Source organism: Prionailurus viverrinus, chromosome A1 (assembly GCF_022837055.1).
Source record: "Prionailurus viverrinus isolate Anna chromosome A1, UM_Priviv_1.0, whole genome shotgun sequence".
NCBI lineage: Eukaryota > Metazoa > Chordata > Mammalia > Carnivora > Felidae > Prionailurus > Prionailurus viverrinus.
The window spans coordinates 61,053,501-61,079,467 of NC_062561.1; the positions used below are offsets into that span (position 1 = coordinate 61,053,501).

The 25,967-nt window shown below is 33.3% G+C and overlaps 1 long non-coding RNA gene across 1 annotated transcript in view; it reads right to left on the reverse strand.

The window, feature by feature from the left end:
- The window catches only part of LOC125174593 (uncharacterized), a 123,818-nt gene that overhangs the window by 50,579 nt on the left and 47,272 nt on the right, over positions 1–25,967 (reverse strand). Inside the window, exon 2 of the long non-coding RNA XR_007155463.1 lies at positions 10,844–11,034. This is a non-coding gene — a long non-coding RNA (uncharacterized LOC125174593). The remainder of the gene's footprint in view (positions 1–10,843; positions 11,035–25,967) is intronic.

The window sequence follows — 25,967 nt, forward strand, 5'->3', positions numbered from 1 at the left end:
CATCTTTGCCTAAGAAATAAAACCTCTGGATGACACTGCATATTTAATTAGGTGCTAATGAGACACAATTAAATAAATAATAAACATTATTATTATTAAGAATTTGATGGACAAGGGGAAGCAGATGTTTGAAAAAGATTAGGCCCACTGGAAGTAGGGAAGGTATGCAGTAACAGAAGCAAATGCTTCTGTATTATTACCTACCACATAGATTTATATTGTGTCACTGTGACAGTGCTCAGCTGTGTCTGAGTGTGCAATCCCAGAACACGTATGAGTACTCTAATGATGATGAAGTAAAAGTTCCTCTGATCTCTGTTATGTCTCTGTCGTGTTACAAAAGCAAGCGTCGAACTGCATAAAACACATTCTACTACTTTTCTAGAACTTGTTTAAGGATATTGGTTCAAATCCTTGTAGTGGCATGAAACTTGTTTAATGAATGAGCAGTTATATACCAGGGGACACATTAGGGAGTAAAAAATGTCTTCATTTAAGAATAAGTCCTAGGCAAGTTAAAAATATTGATTTGCATGTTAAGCGACTGGATGAAACCATTTACACTTTTACCTAATAGTTCCAATGCTATAATAGTCTCATAACGAGTAGGTTTCCACATTCTCTTTAATCCAATGGTCATGGACATGTGATCTGAGGATGCCTGAGGTCCTTGAGGTCTTCTCTTTTCCAACTACACATCTGTGTAGAACAGAATTTTCTTTATAGACTTCACCCAAAACATTTGGCAACAGATTTGATGCAGAAGGCAATAGGAGAGTTTAGCAGTCTACTATTAAGCTATTCATTAAAGAAATTCCAAATATGCAAACAATGTCACATACCTACTAAGTTTTCTTATGTTTTTGAAATTATAGTTGCATTTTATTTAAAAATATGTTATTTATGTTAGCGTGAGTTTATTTTCATTATTTTTAAATCAATGCATATTTTAAATTGTCTAATTTCTAATTTCTAAATCCAGAGAGGTATAAATCACATCAAAAAAACCATTCTTGAGTCTTCAATAATTTTTAAAAGTGTGAATGGCATAAATGGGGCCCAGAGCGAAATAGGTAGAAGATGGTCAATAGAGTCCATTCTGGACACCATCATCAGGATGGTGGAATTTCATCATGCTGATATGCCTTATGTGCCTTTCTAGAGTTTTCAACCCTGTCTTTCCTTTCTTATTTTCTTTTCTTGCTTTTTCTTTTTTCTTTTCTTTTCCTTTCTTTCTCTTTCTTTTCTTTCTCTCTCTCTCTCTCTCTCTCTCTCTCTCTTTCTTTCTTATTTTATTTTATTTTATTTTTCCAGCTTTACTGAGCTATAACAGTGTCTTTCAATGCAGTCATTGGGCCTGAGGATCTAGTGGTAGATCTACAATGTCCTAGTTGAGGGGCACCTGGGTGGCTCAGTTGGTTAAGCATGCCACTTTGGCTCAGGTTATAATCTCACAGTTCTTAGGTTTGAGTTCTGCACTGGGTTCTATGCTGACAGCTCAGAGCCTGGAGCCTGCTTTGGATTCTGTGCTTCCTCTCTCTATGTCTCTCTCTCTCTCTCTCTCTCTCTCTCTCTTTCATTCTCTCTCAAAAATAAACATTAATTAAAAAAATAAAGTAAAATGTCCCAGTTGGAATCCCTGGTAAGATCAAATCCATACCTCTCACAGTGCATTGAGCTCCCACATCTTCTTCACTTATGATCTCAAAGTAGATTGTAATAATTTAAAATTTTAAAGCTTCCCTCAATCCAGTCCTTCTGTAAAATTGTTTTTGTCCTCTCTATCTAAATATCTGAAGTTCACTCATTTATCATTTTCCTGATCTACATTCCACTCTAAAAAACCTCACTAAAAACTTGTACCACTTCAAACTAATCTCTGTCTTTCCTAAATACACAAAGAATGTGTATTTGGTTGTGTACAATTATTGCTTTGAGCTCCTAATGAAATACAGTTGTATACTGCATTCCTACTGTACTCCAAATATTGCGTTAGCAGCTGAGAATGTTACTAAAAGTACAATGTGATGTACCCACTAACCTGGGAATTCATAGGTGTTTTGAGAGGACAAAAGAGAAATTTGAAACTGAATCATAATGGACATATAGTATCTAACCAGATGATGGGAAATGGTGTAGGTAAGAAAGATAATTTCAGGTAGAAATGAATGTACATCTGTCCTGAAGTGAGAAATAGTGTTGAAATTACAAATGTGGCTGCCACTGTAACAAAACAATAACAACAAAAACAAAGAAAAAACAAAAAAAAAACCACCCAGGATTCAGGTCATAAAAGAATTGATATGATATGTTATTTTTGACATTAACATGGGGGCAATCTGGACTACTCTAAATGTATAAGGGACAGGCTAATATTTCAGTATTTCCCCTTTTTATGTTTTTCTGTGTGTGAAAAAAATCTATGAAGGTGTAATGAGCTCTATTTTCCAAATATTCATCTATAAGTAAATAAAATAATTTACAAATAAACATCATTAAAAGTAGATGGATATTAAATATAATAATAAAAGAAATTAATTGAAATAATTATTGGAGATATTGCTTTAAAGACTGTGCTTTGTTTATACAATAGAAAATCATGAGAGAATTTTCAATTTTTCAAATTCATGCTTAAATACTAATACCTACATCATTTTGCCACCTACAGTCTTTCAAAGGACTAGAAGAAGACTTTTTTTTTTCCAAATCACCTGTGGTATGAATCTAAAGTGACTATAATTTCTGAAGTTTTTTTATATGTCAAGTAATGCAGTCTGTTCTTTTAATTGCCTTTATATCTGCTTTCATGCATTTTGGGATAAAACACTCTGAGTTACAAATATGGAATTAATATTTTAAAAGATGTATTAATCCACAACAATATGGAGTAAATTTTTTAATCCTCTTTCTCGAAACTTTCTTTAACAGGGAGCTAAGATGAACCTCTGCAAAATATTGAAATACAGCATCAGGGTGCATTCATGGCAATACATCAATTGGATTCATTTGAAATTGGAAAATGTGTGTGTTCACTGGAGCATTTAAAATGATGCACAACAGAGGCTAATTTATTAGAACAAAGTCAGACTAAATCTCAATTAGTGGAAAAGACCACAATTAATCCTTTGAGTAGAGTCCTTTGGGTCAGGATAGAACGGACTACATAAATTCTTTACAGTCATACATTTTCCACCCCAAATTTAAAGAAAAGAAAAAACAAACAAACAAACAAACAAACAAACAAAAAACTTGTGCTCCTTGACTCCAACCTCAGTTAATTATTTCAGTTTTAAATACTTCCCTGCACAAAATAAATTTTAACTTCTCAAATTTCTACTTGATTTCAAGGTCACCATTTTTATAAGGCACTAAGACATTCTATTAATAATCATTTCACACATCAGTTTCTATTCCCTATGCATTGTTATTCTGAACTCAGTTCAGTCCCCTAAAAGCTAAACAGTTGCAAAGTAAATTTGAAATGCCAATTTTAAATGTTATGTGATCCTTTATGAATGCCTACCATGTCCCATATAACATTAACATATTAGATTTATACTTGTCCCAAGTACAAATGTGCTGTTTTTAGAACATTTTCTGATAATTAGGAATAGATGTTCTGAATATTATTTCTGAATTTGCTATATCTCATATGATATTTTTAATTGAACAAAACCCCATAGGAATGCCTATAAGCATGTGGGCATTATTCAGGAAGAAAGAGTGCTGTTAAGAGACTTGAAATTTTAATCAAATGGCTTTGGGGATAGAGATAAGAGAAGAAGGAGGGAAAAACAGAGACTCAGTTCAAAGAATTTTAGTAATTATGGCAGCAATAGATAAAACTTTAAGCTAAAGATAAAACAAAGAAGAGACTTTTCTTTTTTAAGTTTCTCCTGCTTAAGAAGTCAATGAATTTTGAAATTCCAGTAACAATTACATATTAGACTTATCTTTGTACTAAATATTTTGAGGTTTATAAAGTGTGAGTAGATAAAAATAATTTCACATTGCCCTGCATCAAAGGGCCAACATGACTGAAAGTAAACATACATTGACATTAAATATAATCAAAGACATATGCAAAAATTGTAAGGATATATAACTTATTCACGTGCGGTCTTTCTAAAAACATGTAAATCAGAGAAAATCTTTTGAAAAGTAAAGAAGTAATAATTTCTTCTTATATAAGGCATCAAGAGCTGTTGCTCACATATAAAATCTGTATCCTCCCATCTTACTACTTAATTTAAAGTGGTACTAGGTCCTTATCAAAGTGTACCTGGGTTGGAGACAAACAGAAGTTCTCCCTCACTTAACATAAGGGCAGTTCACTCTTCAGTCTCCATAGTATGCTGGCCACATTAATAAAAGATTTACTAAATAATTGTAAAGCAAAACATAAATAATAAAATATAATATTATAACTTTACATATCAATAAAATATAATTTTAACTTTTTAATTAAGCATGGCTATTAGGTATGTGTAAAATAAACTCTATAATCAACAGTGAAAAAAAGGTTTATATTTTCATAGTATCTTTGAATTTTGTTAAACTTTAACAAATATTTAGTTGAGCCAAATGTTACTAAGATTCTAGAACTTTATTTTTTTTTATTTAATTAAAAAAAATTTGTTTAACGTTTATTCATTTTTTGATAGAGACAGACAGAGCGTGAGTGGGGGAGGGGCAGAGAGAGAGGGAGACACAGAGTCCAAAGCAGGCTCCAGGCTCTGAGCCATCAGCACAGAGCCTGACATGGGGCTCAAACCCACAAACCGTGAGATCATGACCTGAGCTGAAGTTGGACGCCTAACAGACTGAGCCATCCAGGGGCCACTAAGATTCTAGAACTTTAAACAGTATGTTCTAACAATGAAATTTTTTATTAATTTTAAGCATAAATGTAAAATAATAAATTGTGTAACTTAGCATTGTTATTTAACACAATACTGGAAGTTTCAGCCACAGTAAACAGTCAATAAAAATAAACAAAAGGCATCCAAATTGGCAAGGAAGAAATACAGCTCTCACTATTTGCAGATAACATAGTACTCTATGTAGGAAATCTGAAAGATTCCACAAAAAACTACTAGAACTGATTGATGAATTCAGTAAAGTTGTGGGATACAGAATCAACACAAAGAAATCTGTTGCATTTCTATACACCAATAATGAAGCAACAGAAAGAGAAATTAAGGAATAAAGAAATCTTATTTTATAAACATTTTGTTTTCCTTTTATCCTTCAAAACATCAAATATTGAGGGATATAGAATTCATGATGATTTTTGTTAACATTGCCATAGATTTTACACCCTTCATTCTGCTTAACTAGAGTCAGTTGGGAGGCACCTAGATGTATATTTACTTTTACAATTTTTCCTACAAGCTTTAATAGAAAAAAATGAACAATTTATAACTTTTATCAAATTTGATTATCATTTAATGAATAAACTTATTAACTCATCTTAAGATAACTTTATTCTTATATTTCAGATTCCTATTTTGAAATAAAATTTAGAATATATATGAATAAAATACAAATATATCTGAGGAAGAGAAAAGATGAAGTTCCCTGTTGATGACTGCTAATTAATGTTGAGAGTTGACTGATGAGGTACTTAAAGTTTCATTTAACAATAGTTAGGATTCTCTCTTTTCCCAGGAATCTAAATTCATTTAAAAAATTTATAAAAAAGAGCTCACTGGAGGAAAAAAGAAAGACATGTCTAAAACTCTCTATATGACACTATTTATCTTAGTATATATATAATATTATATAATATATAATTATGTATGTAAAATATAATTCTAAAAATATATTTGTTTTGCCTATAATTTACATAGTTTTCTAAATAAAATGACAATTTATTATCTAAAATAAAAGAAGTAGAATATCTTTGAGAATGTTCAAAATCCTCCTTTGCAGAATAATGTGCATGCTGTCTAGGGGAAGGATATATATGGTAGGAGGGAGATAGAATCTGTTACGAAATAAAAGAGCTAACTGCAATTGAAATAAAGGGATTCAGAAAGGCTTTGCTCAGATAGCATCAATACAATTTGTAACTAATCAAATAAGTAAAAATAAGAAGGAAGAGAAGCAATGACTCTGGAGTTTGAATCCAGAATAACAATACTGAATACCTGAATACCTACAGAGAGAATGTACTTCGGGATAGGAATTATGAGGATAGGCTGTTTTTGAGTATGTTTGTGTGCTTGATTATGTGTTTACTTCCTTGATGTGGATATAGTTTGGGAATATGAATCTGAATCTCAAGAAATAAGAAGTCACCGTGGACTCAAATTTAAGAATAAGATACAGAGAAGTTATCTTAGTGAATACATGAATGGATGGAGAAACATATAAAGGTACAAAGAGAAAGAGAATATGCCATCAGTCTGGTTATAGAGAAATATCAGAACAAAATGCACTGATAGAAGCTATTAGATATCTGTAATTTTGAATCAGTATTTATGAGTAAGGGCTGAAAAATGGACATAAATGTAATGAATATTATTTGAAGAATTCTGAGGGGAACATACACAGTAGCAAATCTCAGACAAAGGCTGTCAAATATTGTTATATGGTAAAAGAGGTACATCTGACAAAGAAAAACGATCAATCCTATGTAAAACAGCAGGACTGGACGCACAAGCTGATACCCAGAGATTCGCTGGACTGTATTCCCAACGAGAGTGAGGAAATTGACCTGATGGAGGTATTTAAGAAGAGATATATTTAGAGAGTTCAACTAGTCAATGACACAGATTATAGGAGAGATTATGTTGACTGGAAGAAGTCCCAGCTGCCCACACAACACAGGCTGCAGATAAGTCTATCAGATTTCTCAAAGAGCTAGAGAGAAGAGAAATGATTAGGCAATAATTTTCAATAAAATTTTATACCTTCTGAAACTATCATTAAAAAATCGGTTTTAGGGGCACCTGGGTGGCTCAGTTGGCAACTTCAGCTCAGGTCATGATCTTGCGGTTCATGAGTTTGAAACCCGCTATCTGTGCTGACAGCTCAGAGCCTGGAGCCTGTGTCTTCCTCTCTCTCTCTGTTCCTCCCCTGCTTGCACTCTGTCTCTCTCTCTCAAAAATAAATAGCATTTAAAGAAAGTCATTTTCAGACCTCCCAAGGACTCTAGAGACAGATTACTTTGTTACAATCCCGCCCGGGTCACTTGTTAGCTGTATGATCTTGGGTAAATCAGTTTTTCTGTATTTATCTCAAACCCTCATGTATAAAACTTTAAAAAATAAACATAATTGAACTATCAAAGGTAAAATATTTAGTGAAATGCCTAGAAATAGCAATTACTAGATGCATGTGCTATTATTATTGCAGTTTTTATTAAGGGTATTCTTAACATGCCAGATATGCAATGAGCCCAGAAGGGACATTAGTCCCAGATTGGAGCAAGTCAAAAGGCTCAGAGTTCAAAGTGATATTTCTTCAAGAAGAGAAAATTAATAAAACAAAATGAAGAGAAAATTAATAAAATGCCTAAGGTATTGAGAGGACTGACTCAGCTGGGAAAACTATGTATTGCTAAGTACATAAAAAACTAATCAGTGGAAGAAATAATGCAGCTCACTCCAGGATAGAGGTGTCCTGTGCTAGAACATCTTTCTGCTGGGTGCGATGGCATATGTGAAATAACACCTCATGTGGATGTCATCTATGTGCATCCTCCAACTCAAGCTAAGGAACTATTTGAAAATAATAGTTTGGGAATGTTTTTTCTTACAATACTGCTGTATGCTCTTGAACAACTCCAGTGTTGTGTGGACACATTAATCTCTTTAGACTTGTGCCCTATGAGGTCATCTCAGAAAAGGGAAAAAAATAGACTAGACACAAGGAGAGGATGAGGAAAGGGTTCTTCTAATTTATTTCCCAGTGTTTAACAACTATATGCTCCCATGGGAACTCCTGGTAGTAAATGGCTCTGTTTTATCCCCAAAATCTCAAATTGGAAGCCATAAATTTTTTATTACCTAAAAACATAAAATGTCTCAACTTATTGTTAGTTTCTTAAGAACATATATGGTAGAAGGACATGTATGTGTACCACTATATGTCTAATACACACATTTTGCACACAATAAATGCTCAACAATTGCTTTTTAAGTGAATATTGAGGCTATTTCCAATCCAAAATTAACTTCATACTAAATTCATGATAGGCAGGATCTCTGTTATAAATCCTTTCCATCTCCAAGATCCCACAACATTCCATATTAGTTAGTCAGGATGTGGAGTTTCAGTAACAGAAAACCAAATCTAAGTAGTTCAAGGAAAAAACATATCTTGCTGCTAACATATCTGTGAAATGAAAGGGAAAGCTCTTGCTTAAGGCATGACTGGGCCCTGGAGTTCAAAAGATGTCATCAGTTGTCTGTCTTTTTCTGTTCACTTTGATTCACTTGATTTATATATTTTTAAAATTAATTCTTAGGCCTTTTCCACATGTTGGCCTTAATATCCACTGGCAACCCAAGGATCACCTGGTCCTCAGTAATATCCATTTCAAAAAGATAAATTTCCTCATTCCTAGAATCAATGAAAATCTCACAAAAAGGATTCTTATTATCTAGCTCTGTATAACCTTTAATACAATCACTGTAGCATTGATTGTATTATTGACTATCCTGTGTCATTTACCTACGAAAAGGACTATAGGACAGCGATAATGTTGACACCCTCAGTTGGGAAAGGATGGTTCTTGAAAAGAAAACCATAATAAGTAGTTAATAAATAATTGAGCTGGGGCCCCTGGGTGGCTCAGTCAGTTAAGCATCTGACTCTTCTTGATTTCAACTCATGTCATGATCTCATGGTTTGTGAGTTGGAGCCCTTTGTGAATTCCAGCCTTGCACTGGGCTCTGAGCTGACAGAGCAAGCTTGCTTGGAATTCTCTCTCTCCTCTCTCTGCCCTTCCCCTACTCTCTCTCTCTCTCTCTCTTTCAAAAATAAGTAATTTTTTTTTAATAATTGACGGAAGTACATTACACAGTCTAATTTTACTTGTAATCTACTATTGTTTATAGAATTCAATCACCTATATTTTCATTATGTTTTGTGTTTCTTCCAAGTGAGCATGGGTGTTTTAGATGTCTTCATAACTGACTAGCCACGTTTTAGTGGCTTAAAATAAAAAAAAATCATTTGTTCATGATTTTGTGGAAGGACCAGTTAGTAGTTCCTGTCCAGATGGCAGAAAATGGAGTGCCTGGAACTGGTGGATCCATTTCTTACACATTTAGTACTTTTGTTCTCTTCTTTTGTATTTCATCTCATTTCCAAATTTGGGCTTTTCTTTGTTTGTTTTGTTTTGTTTTTACTTTTTATTTTTTTCTTAATGGAATGTCTGTCTCAAGATAATTGCACTTCCTATAGGGTTTGTAGAATATGCAAATTACTAGGCCATTTAAAGACTGAGCTCACTACTGGTCCAACATCATTACTTCTGCCTTATCTTATTGGTCAGATTCAGGGAGTGATACACACTACTCCACTTCTTGATGAGAGAGAGACAAGTTCACATTTCAGAAGACTATGTGAACAGAAAGACACTGTTGTGATCTTTTACGAACAGAGGCTGTTGCAGTTGGTAAATGAGATACCTCATTATTTATCCAAGATTTGATATATCCATTTCTATGACAGAGAAAATTATATGGATTCTATTTTGTTAGGAAAATCAAAATTTGAGGACTCATTTATTGTGATTACCATCCAATCAGCAAGAGTAATAACAGCTAATTATTATTTTAACTATCAAAATTATTGATGTGTTTGCTCCCATAAATTTCTTTTGTAAGACAAATAATTAGTGCTCTACATCAAAAGTTCATTACTGATTAACATCATGATACCATATAAGTTTCTTGATTGCCTTTATTTTTTTAATTTTTTTTAAATTTTTTTCTTACATTTTATTTATTTTTGAGAGAGAGAGAGAGAGAGAGAGAGGGCACATGTTGGGGAGGGGCAGAGAGAGGGAGACACAGAATCCAAAGCAGGCTCCAGGCTCCAAGCTGTCAGCACAGAGCCTGATGTGGGGCTTGGACCCATGAACTGTGAGATCATGACCTGAGCCGAGGTCAGTTGCTTAACTAACTAAGCCACCCAGGCACCCATCTTGATTGCCTTTAAAAGCAGCTGAGATCTCACATTGTGTGATTGGAGGGAGTTCCAATTTCCCTAAAAACAAGTCTCTAAAAATGTACAGATGTGTAACATAAGCTCACAATTTACTTTAAAAAGCATAATATAATAGATATAGATATTCTCTGAACAATAAATACTACAAAAAATGGATTTCACATTATATCCATTAATGTCATTGTCATATGCCAGTATTTAATACATCTCTTATGGAGGGGCTAATATATGATTATATCTGAGGATGGGCTAAATGAGTGATGGGTATTAAGGAGGGCACTTGCTGTGATGAGCACTGGGTATTATATGTAAGTGATAAATCACTAAATTCTACCACTGAAACCAATACTACACTATATGTTAACTATTCTGAATTTAAATAAAAACTTGAAACAAAAAAAAAAGAAAAGATTAAATCTGATATGCCATCAAATTCCACTGTAATTTCTAAAATAAGATTATTAGTTATTTTTGCCTCTCTTCTTCCCAGAACTTTTCAAATCTGAAATAAAGATGTTACATAAGGAAATAATTTAAAATCCATGTTTAAAGTGCATAAATATTAAGGGCTAGAGAGTTACCATTTATTTTCAGAAAAACCATTTTTAAGCATACACATATTAAGACAATACATACTTTTTTTGTCAGTTATACTTACCAGTTTTTCTGAAAGCGATCAAAGTGTTGTCTTGTAGGAATAGAACAATCTGAATATCAAACACTGAATTACACAGGAAGGCTGGTCCTCAGAAATTTGAAAGAAGCTTGGGTGGTCATAGCAGCAATTCTTTCAAGCTTCCATTCATGTAGCAAGTGGATCACAAAAGGGTCTAGAAATGTTTTTAAAACCTGTGACCATTCAGAAAATGAAGAGGAGAGAGAAAATGTTGGTACTGAAAATATTAATAAAATGTAAGATACAAAAATGTACTACTGGTGGTCATTTTCACTTAAAAACTATCTGTTCATATAATTTGAGAGCCTTTACTTCTGATACTTTCCATTCCAAAAGTATTAGAAGGGCCTGTAAATTATTTTAAGATGGTAGGTAGCTGCATATTTTAATTATTCTCTTCCTGACCTTCTACATACATGGTAAGAAAATGTTGGGAGCTAAAGGAATATATTCTATGTTTGACAGGATTCTTACAACACAGAAATAAATATGAATTATGAATACTCATCTCAGTGAATGTTTCTCTTTGCATAATAGAACTTATGAGCTATCTTTAAAATTATATGAGTTAAATAGCATACATATAAACATTTTATTTTATGTAGGACTTAATGCATGGATACTTCAAAATATATGAATTTTCAACTTCACCAGAAAATTATTAAATAAAAATAGAAATTTAAGTACATTTGTTGATTATCAATTTGGGAAAACATTAAGATGTTGCTATTCAGTGCTATTAAGGAGTTGTTAAGTTCAAGTATGTGCAGTGTGTCTGGAGAGGAATATATCTAGATATATTTGCCAGAAAATATATCAATGTGCTTTGGAAAACTGATGAATCAAGTTTATCACACTTTTAATCACTTGACTCAGAAATATTGCTGGTTTTGGACTAAAAGATATAAACAAAACTGGACATTACTTTAGGTAAAAATTTCAGTATTTGTAAAAGCAAAACAAATGTATTACTTTGCATCCATGAACATATATATATATATATATATATATATATATACACACACACACACACACACACACACACATACACACACACACACACTAACAAATAAACAAAATAAAAAGTCAATCATGAGAGAATCATTACTATAAAGGAAAATATATATTTTATCACATAGTGATCTCAAAAGTCTAGATCAATTTATCTATCAGTCTGTCTCTGTGTGTCTGAGCATGTGTGTGGATGTAGGTGTGTAATTACTTGCTCAGGTGAAGATGTCGTATCTACCAAGAGATTGGCACAATTCCTTGGTGACAGGCAAAGGAATTATATATACTGGAAAGAAGTCTAGAGGTAAATATACATCCCATTTCAGAAAATAGAGCTTCAAACTACGTGGCCTGCTTAACTAAATTACAGATGAAGAAACGGGCCTGCCTAACTTAATTACAGATGAAGAAATATTCAGGCAATACAACATAAATATAGAAAATTCTTCTGGGGCGCCTGGGTGGCACAGTCGGTTAAGCGTCCGACTTCAGCCAGGTCACGATCTCGCAGTCCGTGGGTTCGAGCCCTGCGTCGGGCTCTGGGCTGATGGCTCAGAGCCTGGAGCCTGCTTCCGATTCTGTGTCTCCCTCTCTTTCTGCCCCTCCCCCGTTCATGCTCTGTCTCTCTCTGTCCCAAAAAAAAAACAAAAAAACAAAAAAAAAAAACCAACGTTGAAAAAAAAATTAAAAAAAAAAAAGAAAATTCTTCTGAACTTCCAAAGAAAAACTAAAAATTACTTACAAAATAATTAAACCAATGATAAAATACAAATAAAATTGGATACATTTCCAAATAATGGCAACAATTAGAAATCTAGAATAATCAGTTTCACGAACATCTTAGAAGGCCAATAATCCAAAGTTATTTTTATTCTCCCATGTATATACACTCAAAGAAAACATTATTTATCATCAACAATGTATTTCAGCAGCTATGTCTTCTGGAAAGAGCTACTCTGTGCTAGAGTATGCCATGTCAAATGAAACAAGGATTACCTGAGTTCTTGAACAAATAGAGTATGTGATATGTGACCTCACCTACTGCCTCCACATATACACAAATGCTACTGACCTATTAAAGAAAGGCTCTGCTAGCGTTGGACCAAAGAATTAGGAGAATCTTTACAAAATCAGGCAGTGAACGTCCACTTATCCTCCTATGAGACTTCAGCCTCAGGGATTTTATTTTCATGCTCATTAATTCTGATTAATTATTTCTCAAATGGAAGAGATATTTTTGAAAGGTTATGATATTCAGGGATTGGTAAAGTAATTCATATCCACTTATAGTTTATTCCATTGAGTGTTTTAAAATGAGAATAGGGCAGGGAAGGAAACCCTCAACCCAGTATATGAAATATTGGACATAACTTATGGATATCTACCTAATGACTTAAACATCTTTGTTTATAAAATATAGGGGTACCTAGAATAATTGTGAGGATTATTTGTGATACTTTATGCAGAGGTGCTTTACAAAGTAAGGCAAAATAGTTATGAATCATTAAGTATTTTAAATCCCATTAGATAGACACTAATATAAAACACAGCAAGCCTTTTGAATATTTGTCAAAGGATGAGGAAAGTGGTCATCCTCATATACATCACTCATTTTTTCCTCCTAACTGTATCATTTCCTGTTACTAACTGCTAGTTACCCCCTCTCTGTCCTTCTTGGTGTGTGTAAGAAGTCATTCACATCCTTCATAAACTAATTTCCCTGAGTTAGATGAAGGAAAATTGTTCACTATGGCTAAAGCGAGATGCTGTTAAGAAGCACATATATTACAGAAATGCCTTCAGTATTCATAGCTTTAAAGCCTATGGTGAGGAGAGTAAAATGTTCTCACTTGTACAAAAATGACTGCATACTTTATACAGAGTGGCACTTCCTCCTACCTTCCCAAGTCAGTAGTTTTATCCAAGTATGCCATTAATCACAAGAGAGAACAGTTAGAAGTAGAACAGAAGTGGGATGGATCTTTATATCACATTAGATAAAGGCACCACAGAAACAAGAGATGGTAGGAAAGTATATGACTTGTTATGATTTACTTCCTCAAAATTATCTTGGCATATACTGAATCATTTGCTAGGTGTAGTCTTGTACTTCAAAGCCCAGTCTGTGCCAGACTTACAGCACAATACTTGTGAAGTATTTAAATATACCCCTAGTTGTAGATTAAGTATCCACAGATACTTTTTAAAAACATCTGCACACCACCAGGTAGGATTTAGTGTGTTGTATCATGAAAAAAAAAATCAAAATAATGACTTTTATCTTTCCAAGCAACATACAAATATAAACTGCTCTGAAAAATTCCTATCCATTCTAAAATATTTATAAAATGAATTAGAATATTTGCGTGAAATAACTATAATTAATGAGGAATGAGGAGAGCACCTGCTTTTATACAAAACCCTTGCTTGTGTATTTCTCTAATTTCATTAAATTGTCATCATTTTAGTGAAGAGACCATATATATGCATCTATATTCTTCTTTTGGATATTTTGATTGCCATTATTTTCTTAAAAGTCACAGAAGATGTAACAATGCAAATGACATAATATTATTTAAATAATACATTAGAATGCTTAAAAGCTTCTCACAGTGGTCTCTGCTCTGCCCAAGCCTTTGTAAACCAACTGAGAAGCAGATCTTTTTCTGTGGGAAATAACCATTGCTTCTTTGGTTCAATATATCCATAAAATACCCACATTATTAGTCATAATTACTACATTACTGTTTCTTATATTCATAGTAAGTGAAAAATCAGAAAAATATATCTATACTTTTGGAATTTCAAAGTATTTATAATGGGCTTATAAACATAAATAATTCCTTAACCTAACATAAGGGCTTATGTGCATGAGCACTAAAGGCAGAAGGTCTATTTCAAATCTCACTGTTATTTGTAATTCAATGGTTTTGTGTAATATACTATTTTATGCCCCAGATTTCACCTCAAATAGTTCCTACAAGTTCATAAGAAACATAAGTAAAACACTCTGCTCAGTACCTGGGCTACAATAATCAATCAACTATTATCATTATTTTTATATCTGATGATAAAATATTCATTTCAATTCAACAATTAGAAGTAAGAATATTATTTCTACCTTATTATAGTCACTGGCTCTAACAAGGTTATTAGAATAAGATATGGGAGAGATAATTTTGATGTATCAATAAAAGGGACATATTTTTGGTGATCAATTTATATCATTATGTGACATCAAAAATTACATTATAATAAAAATAATAAATAAAACAGCATTATAATAAAGAATTCATAATGGGTTTATCTGATAGAGAAAATGAGGTGATATGATGGTCTTACTATTGAATGTGTAAATTTTCTCCTCTCCCTCCTTCTTCCTCTTACTTTTAGTTTTAGGAAGTAGGAAGATATAACTTGGAAAAAAAAAATCTCATCTTGACCAATTTTGAGACCCTGGCTAGAGGCCAGGTTCACATCCTGATTACTCTCTTCACAGGTCTTCCACTCATACATCACTCCTAATCTGCCCAAGGGTATAAATATTAGATAATCTGAGACAGCCCATAGGCTCAAGAAATTGTAACTAGCTAATCCTAAACATTCCTTCCCATGGAAACCACAATAAATGCTGTTGGCCAGAATTCTTTCTCCCTCTGCCTCATGAGGAACCAAGCGGTTCCCTTGAGTGGCCAAGTGGCTATGCTGTGTTCTCTCCAAGAGACCAGTGATTAACAAACTATAATACTCTTTCCAGTTCCTCTTTCTTGATCTGCTTCTGACCTCACCAAATGTCCATCAGAGTAATTTGGTAAAATAGTACATTAGGGGAGTAGGTAGAGAACATTTGTAGTTTCATGCTGGAATGATTTTAAACGTCCTGTTGCCATTTATAAACTAAATATTTCATTCCATTAGTTTCTCATCTAAAGCCTACCAACTCAGTTTTCTGGCAACAGTGCTGCTCAATTGTTGATGACCGTCACCTTAAATATTGTTTCTTTCAGTCTTTTAAAAATTTCTGTAGTAAAACTGATTACTCGACAGTCTTTGGATGGTACAACATACACATTTCTCAAGGAAATACAATGGAGACTGCAAATAAAAATGAGCCCACAATTTAAGCTAAGTTTGGTAACAGGGGTGACCTTCCTAGTATGTTAGGTACTCTTTTAGATATGTATTTTGGGTAGTGATACACGTTTTAATCCATTTTTAATCATTTTCTACCCTGACTGGTACCCAGCAGGTTGATCTATAGGTGTTCCAAAATATCAATGGTCTTCCCTGTGCTCTGGCTTCTGGTTGGGTATAACCAGTGGGGCAAGAAATCAATGCACAGGAGAAGAATAATGCCTGAGTTCTTATTCCCCTAACTTTCTCATTGTGGGATTGTCTCAATTGGTAGTTTCCCTTGACCTGCGGTCACAGCCCCTTCAAACCACCCTCCCCCACCATCCCTTGATCTGTTTGGATTGTGATAATTGCTTCCTGTATTTGCCCCCTGAGGAACTAGAGGTGGTAAGAACCCTATAATTTCTAGCTCCCAGAATACTGAACTGCTTCTGCTTTTCCAAAACTGTGGTTTTCCTACATCCCCAGGGTTTTATGAATGGTTCCTTACTAAAGTTTCTAAAAATTGCCCAAAATAAATGTTAAATGGGTCTTCTGTTGGGAACCTGGTTGATGTATTTAGGGTTTCTTACATTTATACTACTGGTTTTTTTAATTAATTAGCAATCCACAGGGCTCTTCCATGAAAGGCAACAAAAAATATATTCTTTTCAGAGGACATGATTTTGAAATTTTCTGCTGTTCAATGAAAAACCCACTTAAATAACATGGCACATGTTCTAGCCACTTTGGATGTAATGCTTCTACTTTAAACTTGAATTTAAACTTGAAACCATGGACCGAGCCAGAAAATTAGAGAACAGAATACTTTTAGTTTCTTTATTGGGCTCATTTTTTTTGTAATGGAATCCAGGGTATACCTTTACCTAACATTAAGGGCTATTATAAAAAAAAAATGAACAATAGGAAGTTGGGTTTTTTGTTTGTTTGTTTTTGTTTTCCTCATTGTTTTAATGAAGTTAAAGCTGCATTAGTCTGCATCTTGTAGAATCCACTTGGGAGAAAATTTTTTCAGTTGTCTGTACTGGAAAAAAAGTCCTGCATCTCTTGAAAATTAGATTTGTTTTAATATTTAGAAACTTAATTTTTTAAACTATTTCCTACTTGTTTTGGTGGTGGAGATGCTTAGTAAACTCCTTATAACTAATGTTTATATATTTAGGGTTTCGAAATTTTATACAAATTTTACAGAGCTCTATGGCTTGCATTCCTAAACGTTATTCTTTTTCCTGACCTATTACTTTTCTAATTTTATATTTGACCCTGATTCCATCAAACATGTATGTTCTCTTTGTATTGTGTGTATTCTTATAAACCGTCTTCAGTTACTTGTGACCGAAGACAGTAAAATTGTAAATATGTTAAAATAAATGTTTTACCTTGGGAATTGTTCTCAAGCCTAAGAACAATTGGTATAAAGTAACCCCTAATCCCAAACAAGGTGCAAGATGACTTATGAAGGACTTACAATGAGTGCGTAATAATTTTAAAAAATATATTAAAATATAATTCACATGCCATCAAGTTTGCCAATAAAGTGTAAAATTAGTTGACTGTTAGGATATTTACAGAGTTGTGCAAGCATCACTACAATCTAATTTTAGAACATTACCATTTCCCCAACAGAAACACCAAACCCATTGGCAGTCTTCATCTTCCAGTCCTTCCACTTTTTTCTTTTTTTAAGAAATTTACCTACTCTTGACATTTCACACAAATTCAAGAAGCATACAATATGTGGCACTTTTGTCTGGCTTTTTCACTTAACATAATGTTTTTGAGGTTCATTCATGTTGTGACATGTACCACTACTCCATTTCATTTTACTGCCAAATAATATCCCATTCTACATATATACCAGCAGTTGGCTTAACCATTCATCATTGATGGACATTTAGATTGTTTCTGCTTTTTGACTATTATTTTTCTACGAACATTCATTTATATGTTTTTGTATGGATGGGCATATGCCATCTACCTTTTGGGTACACAACTTAGAATAGAATATCTGGGCTATATAATAACTTCATGTTTAACATACTGAGGAACTGTCAAACTACTAAGAAATAGTTTAGAAAACCATTTCTTATCATCCAGTTTGAATATATAAAAGAGCTTATGAATAGAATCTCTTGTGCTGGGCAGAGAATTCAGTAGTGAAAATTTGTCTGGTTCATTTTTCCCTCCTATAGACAGTAGGCAAGAGAGTGTCCTCACTCAAGTTTCTCCAAGTGGGAAGGTCTTCTGGAGAAACTTCTGGAAAACTTTGTCTATATCTTATTAAACCTGGTGGATTCAGAATTGAGTACCTCTCTCTCTTTTGAAAAATTCTAAAGAGTGGCAGATAAAAAATGGAGATCCAGAATAAGTCAAGTTGTGAAAAATAATTACAAACAGCCAACCAGGAACATGGCAAGTGTGCTGGAGTTCTGCATGTGAAGGTCTTTCTGTCAGTTATCTTTCTTCTTATCCCCCCCTTCTCTCCTCTCTATTTCACCTCAATTTTGGATTGAAGCTGTCTAAGAAAAGCTGTCTAAGAAAAAGGGAAGGAGGCAAAGGACAGCTATTAAACTGAACTCTTAAATTCTTCAAACTTTGGGTTATCTCTTACACCCAGGATGGTATGCAGGCCAGGAACATAGGTTGTGCTTGCCTTTTGTGACTAATGCCAAAACTGCAGGATTCACTTTACAGCACTTTGTCCAACCAATCTTCACTAAAACACCCCACATTTCTCTTTGATATCAGGCTGGATATTACTCTTAGTTGATATGAAAACATGCTGTTCTTCTCCCATTAAGATGTAACTTATTGTAGCATATCTTGAGTTCCTGCTTACCTCCCTACATGATGAGGTAAACTAGAGGAAGCATAATGAGGTAGGAGAACATGGATATCCACTTCACGACTAGTTCTCCTAAACTTGCCACAGTGTTCAACACTCAACTGATGCTTAATAAGCATGCATTCTATGCATTAGTAATTAGACAGTGCATTGATCTCGGTATCAAAAGGCATAGGGTTAAATGCAAACTTTCTCCTTCAATTGCTTGATCACATTTTTTGGAACATACTTAACTGTTTTAGTCTTAGTGTTTTCATCAGCAAAATGACTGTTGTGCAAGATGAACATTAATGCTTTTCTTGTCAACTCTGATTAGAAGACTTAGTTGCAGCATAACTATTTTTTAGGAAGTGCTCATCTATATTATAATTGTGTTGGAAGTGCCACAGTATCAATTACTGAAGTGTTGATCAGATATTATTGATGTACATCATCATTTAATTTGTTCTATCTGGAATGATTGAAGAATATTTCCTTGTACTACATTTATTCCACCTAAATATTTAAGTATTTTCAAACAATTGTTTAATATTTATGTGGTTAATATATTTTCTGAGAGTTTCAAATATTATTTTTTCTTGATTTTATTTTATGAGATGAAAGTATAAAATTTTGGAATGTCTTTATTTGTTCTGATTTTTATCCTCTCTCAAATATCTCTGACTATTTTTGTATTCCTTTGGCATTATTGAATGTACCCACAATAAAATCAGGGATTTAAGAAGTATTCATTTATCATGTGTGCTTTCTCATTCATTGTTTTATAATAGATAACAATGCTTTTTGAACTCATGAATTTTTAATTTAAATATGAATATAGATTTTGCTATCCTGAATAGCTGAACCTGATGAATACTGATTTTATTATTACACAATGCAAGAAAATACACAGACTCTTGTTATCAGTATATAATTTATGTCAAATAATTTTCATATTTTGTACATTGTGGTTTATCATAATTTTTAGATATGTATCTTTAAAAACATCAATGTGTTTACAATTTTGCCTGAGTATTAGAAAAAAAATTGACTTAAAAATTACATTTATAAATATATGTTAGCTGTTTATGATAAAACTGAATTTCATTTATTTCACTGATCTAAGAATGTGCTAAATAAGTAAAACTCCTCATTAGATATATATAGAAGTAAAATATAAAAGACATTCTGCAAGTCAGATGATATTAGTAAACTAATTATTTTCAAATATTTTAAAACCTGAAATATACATCCATGTCTCATATCAGAAAAATGAATATGCTTTGCAAGAAAATGATTTGGGAAAACAAAGGAGAAATGATCCAGATGTATCTGTGATAAATGGAGAGCTGTCCAGATCATAGCTTAACCTTGGGCACATTATACTCCTCAATCTAAGAGAGTCAAAGATCAAACATTAAGCTTACTCTCCCAGAGAAGTATATTGGTATTTGATAAGGACAAAGAGCAAGTTGTTCATTCTCTTCACTGAAAGATGATGGAAAAGAAACAAATTTTATCTAAGTTCTAGGTTAGAGCTATTTCTCATAAAATGAATTCATGTGATTCTTAGCTCCATTTAAAACCCGATTTCAAAACCTACCTGCCAATACCTGAAATACTCAAAAAAGAGGTTTGAAAATGCAGGCAATACATCAATGAACATATTAAACACTTGGAGACTGTGGGATGGAAATTAAAAAAAAAAAGAAAAAGAAAAAGCGGAAAGGTGTTAGTCCTAGAAAGGGGAAGAGTGAATTCTGACAAAGTAGCAAACATATGTAGATCGCAGTGCAAGAAAGAACATTTTCTAGGGTTGCCTTTATATCCCTCTGCTTGAGCTAGACACTGTGCACCGGGGATAATTTTGTCACACAGCTGCAAAAAAATGTGTGCCTGTTTCCCTTAGTTTGTATGTACACTCCTGCACACACACACACACACACACACACACACACACACACCACTTTTTTCCCCTCCTTTAAATAGACCTGATTGTATATATAAATTATCGTTTCCACATGAACTTGATCTATTAAGATATTACTACTTTAATGTCTCTTTAGCATTCCCTATTGCTCTACTCTTTGGTAGTTACTTTTTAAAATATATTTTATGCTACTGCAAGTTTAAAGTGATATACTATATCAATGGATCCCTCATGTTCTCCAAAGATGAAAAAAAATTAATGAATCTAGTTCATTAGTTAATTAGCATGACATTGAATTTTCCAGGATGCTTTTTCTTCTTTTGGATGAAACTGAATTCAAGTTCTATAGGGAAACATCAGCTCTCTCACAGTTAAAAGTAGGTAAAATGTGATGGGTTAAAAATGTATGTATTGTTTGAGCCAAACTTTATAGGTGTTCTTTCAGAGATCCACAAATGCAACATTGAGCTAGTAACCTGAAACATCGATCAAACAAGTAACACCCCTTTAACTCTTCTGGTATTTTTTACCTCTAATATAAATTTTTTATATATTTCACAGTTGTAAACAAATTATATGCTGTCAGAAAGCAGAATATTGGGTAGAAAACTAAATCTCTGACACTCAAATGTCTTTAGTCTGACCTTGAAAGCATTTGCTAACTTTACTATGCCAGGTATTTGTAGCACTAGAAAAATTAATAATGTGATCTTCCCTGCACTGATAGGGTGATAATGCATTTACGCTTTGTCAGTGTAACAGTCTTTTCTCAGAATTTTGGTTGCTAAGGCTGTTTTGACATACTCTGCTTTGGCTCTGAAATAGGTTCTCTAATCCAATTTCCAAGAAGATAAATTGAAGCCAACATTCCTTGTTGGTTTTGATTCATCAATAGATTGATTGATTTAGTATTTATTTGGTACTGTTTTCCAGTGCAGAGCCCCAGTAATGTCCCCAGTAAGAAGTAACTGGGCACAGGAAGGCAAATTAACTCTTTTTGGTATTACATTTTCATGCCAACTGACTTTCGCTTCCAAAGGTAGATGTACCCTGTGAGCCAACGGTAGTTAATCATAGCCTAAATTATGTTGGCAGGGTCAAATGTAAAATTCAAAGGTATTAAGAAGATATCCAGATGATATCTAACACAGAGAGATAGTGGCAGGTTCTAAAGAGCAGATAGCCTACAAATTATGTCACATGTAAAGTTACAATATATTGACCAATAAAAAAGCTATATTCAAATACATTTTTTGATGTTCATTTAAACAGGAAATTTAAAAAATAACAATTACTAAAGGTACCTCTTGATAGATTATAGCTTGAAGTCATACTTTAAAATAGCTGTGCTCCATGAATCCTATGTGTCAAGCATTATTCTAAACATTCAAATACATTAGTTGGTATATAATTTGGAAAACTCTTTACCTAATTACTGTCAACAACGACAATTTTCTTGCATCTCGGTGAAAAACAGTCCTTACCTATCAAATTGAATCATATTTACTGCCCATATTTCTTAAGAGAATGCATATGTAAAATAATTTAAGGAATGAAGTATGAGGCTAGAAGCATACTTGACAAAACACCATTATTTCTCTTACTATAAGGTTCATATTAAAAATTCCTTTCAGCTTTGTAGCTTGAGGAAATAATTCCTACTTTTGTGTTTGTAAGATACAGTGAACACAGAGAAAGATCTAAGTATGCAAAAATATACTAATTTGTTTATAAGTTCTTTTTTTGTGCTTAATCCCTAAAGTAGTGATGTACTGTCATCAGAGAAATTTCTTGTATTTTAAATGTTATCATATAAAAAACTCTACTCCTCTACTATAGCTAATTCTAAGTTTCTCTAAATCTTTTTATCTGAAAGGAAAATATAACAGGATTTAGAAGGGAAATGGAATAGTGCATGCAGAGAAAAAATACTTTAAAAATGTAATGCATTATTTCTCAAAATTAGCTGGTGATGCTTTAAAAATCAAACATTAAACCCATTCAGTTGCTTGCTAGTGGAGGCAGATTCTATCCAATGTGGCAGCAAAACAGACAAGTATAACCTAATTTGAGTATGAATAGAAAATCTGTTAAAATGAAGTCTATTCTGTTACCAAAGTTCCTCTGGTATTCTGGAATGTTATAAAGTCTAATGAATAAGATTATTTTCCTGTACATAAAAAAAAAATCAAAATGAGCCCTGATATTGCTAAAATGTCAGTAAGTACTATAAGTCACCTATAGGGATAAAAAAATTTGTTTCATTTACATTTGAAACTTTTAAAGGATGATATCCATAGTTATTCTTCACTGAAATGCATTCTTTATAAGACTTTGCTATTTTGGGCTAAACCCAAGGATATTGGTAATAAGACAGATTCATGCAGTCCAAGAACAGGTTACAAAAACTTTAGTACAGTCATATTCTAAATACCAATATAATATGAAAGAGTAACATACATTTAATGAGCAAGTAAATAAAAAATCCCTTATTTGTATTTTTTTGTCAATAAACAAAACAGTCTGAAATCCTTTCTTCCACATTTTTAGTCATGTAATGGGTATAGTTAAATTGAATAAAAAGTTGGTACAAATTAATTACCTACCTCTCTCAAGGTTCCTTACACTTAAGCAAATATATGTTTTTCCAATAAACCTTTAAACAGTGTCCTGGCATGATTTTGGAATCCATATATTTAACAAGTGAAATACTCTTTAATCTCCATAGTTCTATATTTTCCTTCACCTTAATGGATCGGTATTGCTAAGGGATGTTGTAAATCTTCAAATTACCCTATAGCCTGGCATACTATCCATTTTGAAGCACCTCATAATGTTCTGGTTGTGTTTAGTGTCATCATCATGACATAAAAGAAAAACCATAGTAAGAGAGGATTTGCCATCATTAATTAATAACCAAGTATATGGGGGGAAATATGCAATACAACTGATCCTTAGCTGTGTTTATTTTTTTAATGTTTTATTATTTATTTTTGAAAGTGAGAGAGAGCACGAGCAGGGGAGGGGTAGAGAGAGAGAGGGAGACACATAATCTGAAGCAGGCTCCAGGCTCTGAGCTGTCAGCACAGAGCCTGACATGGGGCTCAAACTCGAGAACACGAGATCATGACCTAAGCCAAAGTCGGACACTCAACCAACTGAGCCACCCAGGCACCCCATTAGCTGTGCTTATTTTAACTTTTGTAAGTTAGTTACAGTATAATATATTTCATTGTCTAGGTTGCAGAGAATATGTGGATCTATATTGAACAAAACTCTTAATAACAGACCAGTCACTATGCTGATACAGTTTGCCTTCATTTCTTCTTGCTTTTGCCCGAAAAAGGAAAACAAAACAAAACTCTGATGTACACTTAATATAAGACAAAATTTTTTAAAAAACAAAATTGACTAGATTGAGTTTCTCTGTGATCTTATTCATTTATGGTCAGAATAATATAGCTCACCTTTCATAGGAAGAACATTCACACACATCTCATAAAACTGTGTTATAGTAAAGTAAGTTCAGGTCTTCATGAGATCAGTCTTTTAACATTTCTTTTCTTATAGATAATCTATTTTGAGGGTTAAGCATTTGAAAATGTTCAAATTTAATATTTCATCCCCTAGAAATCATGATAAAATAGTTTAATGTCCTGTAATGATGCCTGTAAGTACTAGATGCCTTCCTAGCCTTCACTGCTTATCTCACACAAGGTAAAGAGGAACAGTAACTCTCCAATCTTCAGATCACCAGGGGGTAAAGCAGGCAAACTTCTCACTTGTTTTCTTGTCTGATTGAGGTGTAATTTGCTTATAACAAATGTAAGTAAACAGCTCATTAAGCAACCACCAACCTGATCAAGTTATAGAACATTCTGATCACCCAGAACACAGCCTTTTTTTTTATATATGAAATTTATTGTCAAATTGGTTTCCATACAACACCCAGTGCTCATCCCAAAAGGTGCCCTCCTCAATACCCATCACCCACCTTCTCCTCCCTCCCACCCCCCATCAACCCTCAGTTTTTTCTCAGTTTTTAACAGTCTCTTATGCTTTGGCTGTCTCCCACTCTAACCTCTTTTTCTTTTTTTTCCTTCCCCTCCCCCATGGGTTCCTGTTAAGTTTCTCAGGATCCACATAAGAGTGAAACCATATGGTATCTGTCTTTCTCTGTATGGCTTATTTCACTTAGCATCACACTCTCCAGTTCCATCCACGTTGCTACAAAAGGCCATATTTCATTTTTTCTCATTGCCACGTAGTACTCCATTGTGTATATAAACCACAATTTCTTTATCCATTCATCAGTTAGGGAATTAAAAGCAAAAGTGAATTACTGGGACCTTATGAAGATAAAAAGCTTCTGCACAGCAAAGGAAACAACCAACAAAACTAAAAGGCAACCAACGGAATGGGAAAAGATATTTGCAAATGACATATTGGACAAAGGGCTAGTATCCAAAATCTATAAAGAGCTCACCAGAACACAGCCTTTTAATCACTTTCCAATCAATCCTCTTCTCTGACCTCACAAGAGAACCACTGTTCTGAATTCTACCACCATAGCTTAACATTGCCTGTCCTGGAGTTATGAATATACGGTCTGTGAGAATACCTGCTCTTTTTTATATATTTTCTTTCATTTTTATTACAATGTACCATTCAACTCTATGGATATACCACAGTCTGATTCAAACACTGCTCATTTCAAACCATTGAAATGTTGTGAATATTGATTTCAGGGGCAAAGCAGAATGTTTGTAAGACAAGGAGGAGGTTTGGTTGATAGCAGATGCTATGGTTGCCCCATTGTTTACCAGGGACTGAGGGGGATAAATAATTTTTGGTTTTTGTCTAGAGGAAGCAAATGCCTAACATACATCTGGAGAAAAGATTGGCTGCCTGAGGAAAATTTAGTCTTATATCTAATATGTGACTCTTAGATTTTAAAAATTACTAATAATTTTATGTAATAGCTTTACATGATATATTGATTATTTAACAGTACTTTTATGTGTTTGATCAAGGAAAATGCTTTTTTGACTATTCTTCTTTGATCCTTTAAAGTATGTATAAGATAACTTTCCAACTCTTGCCTCTTTTGTTTACAATGACCTATAAATTAAAAATATCTCCAGACATAAAATTGGGACTGACTAACCTACGCACATTTTTAAGCAATTGCAGAAAAGTATTTTGGA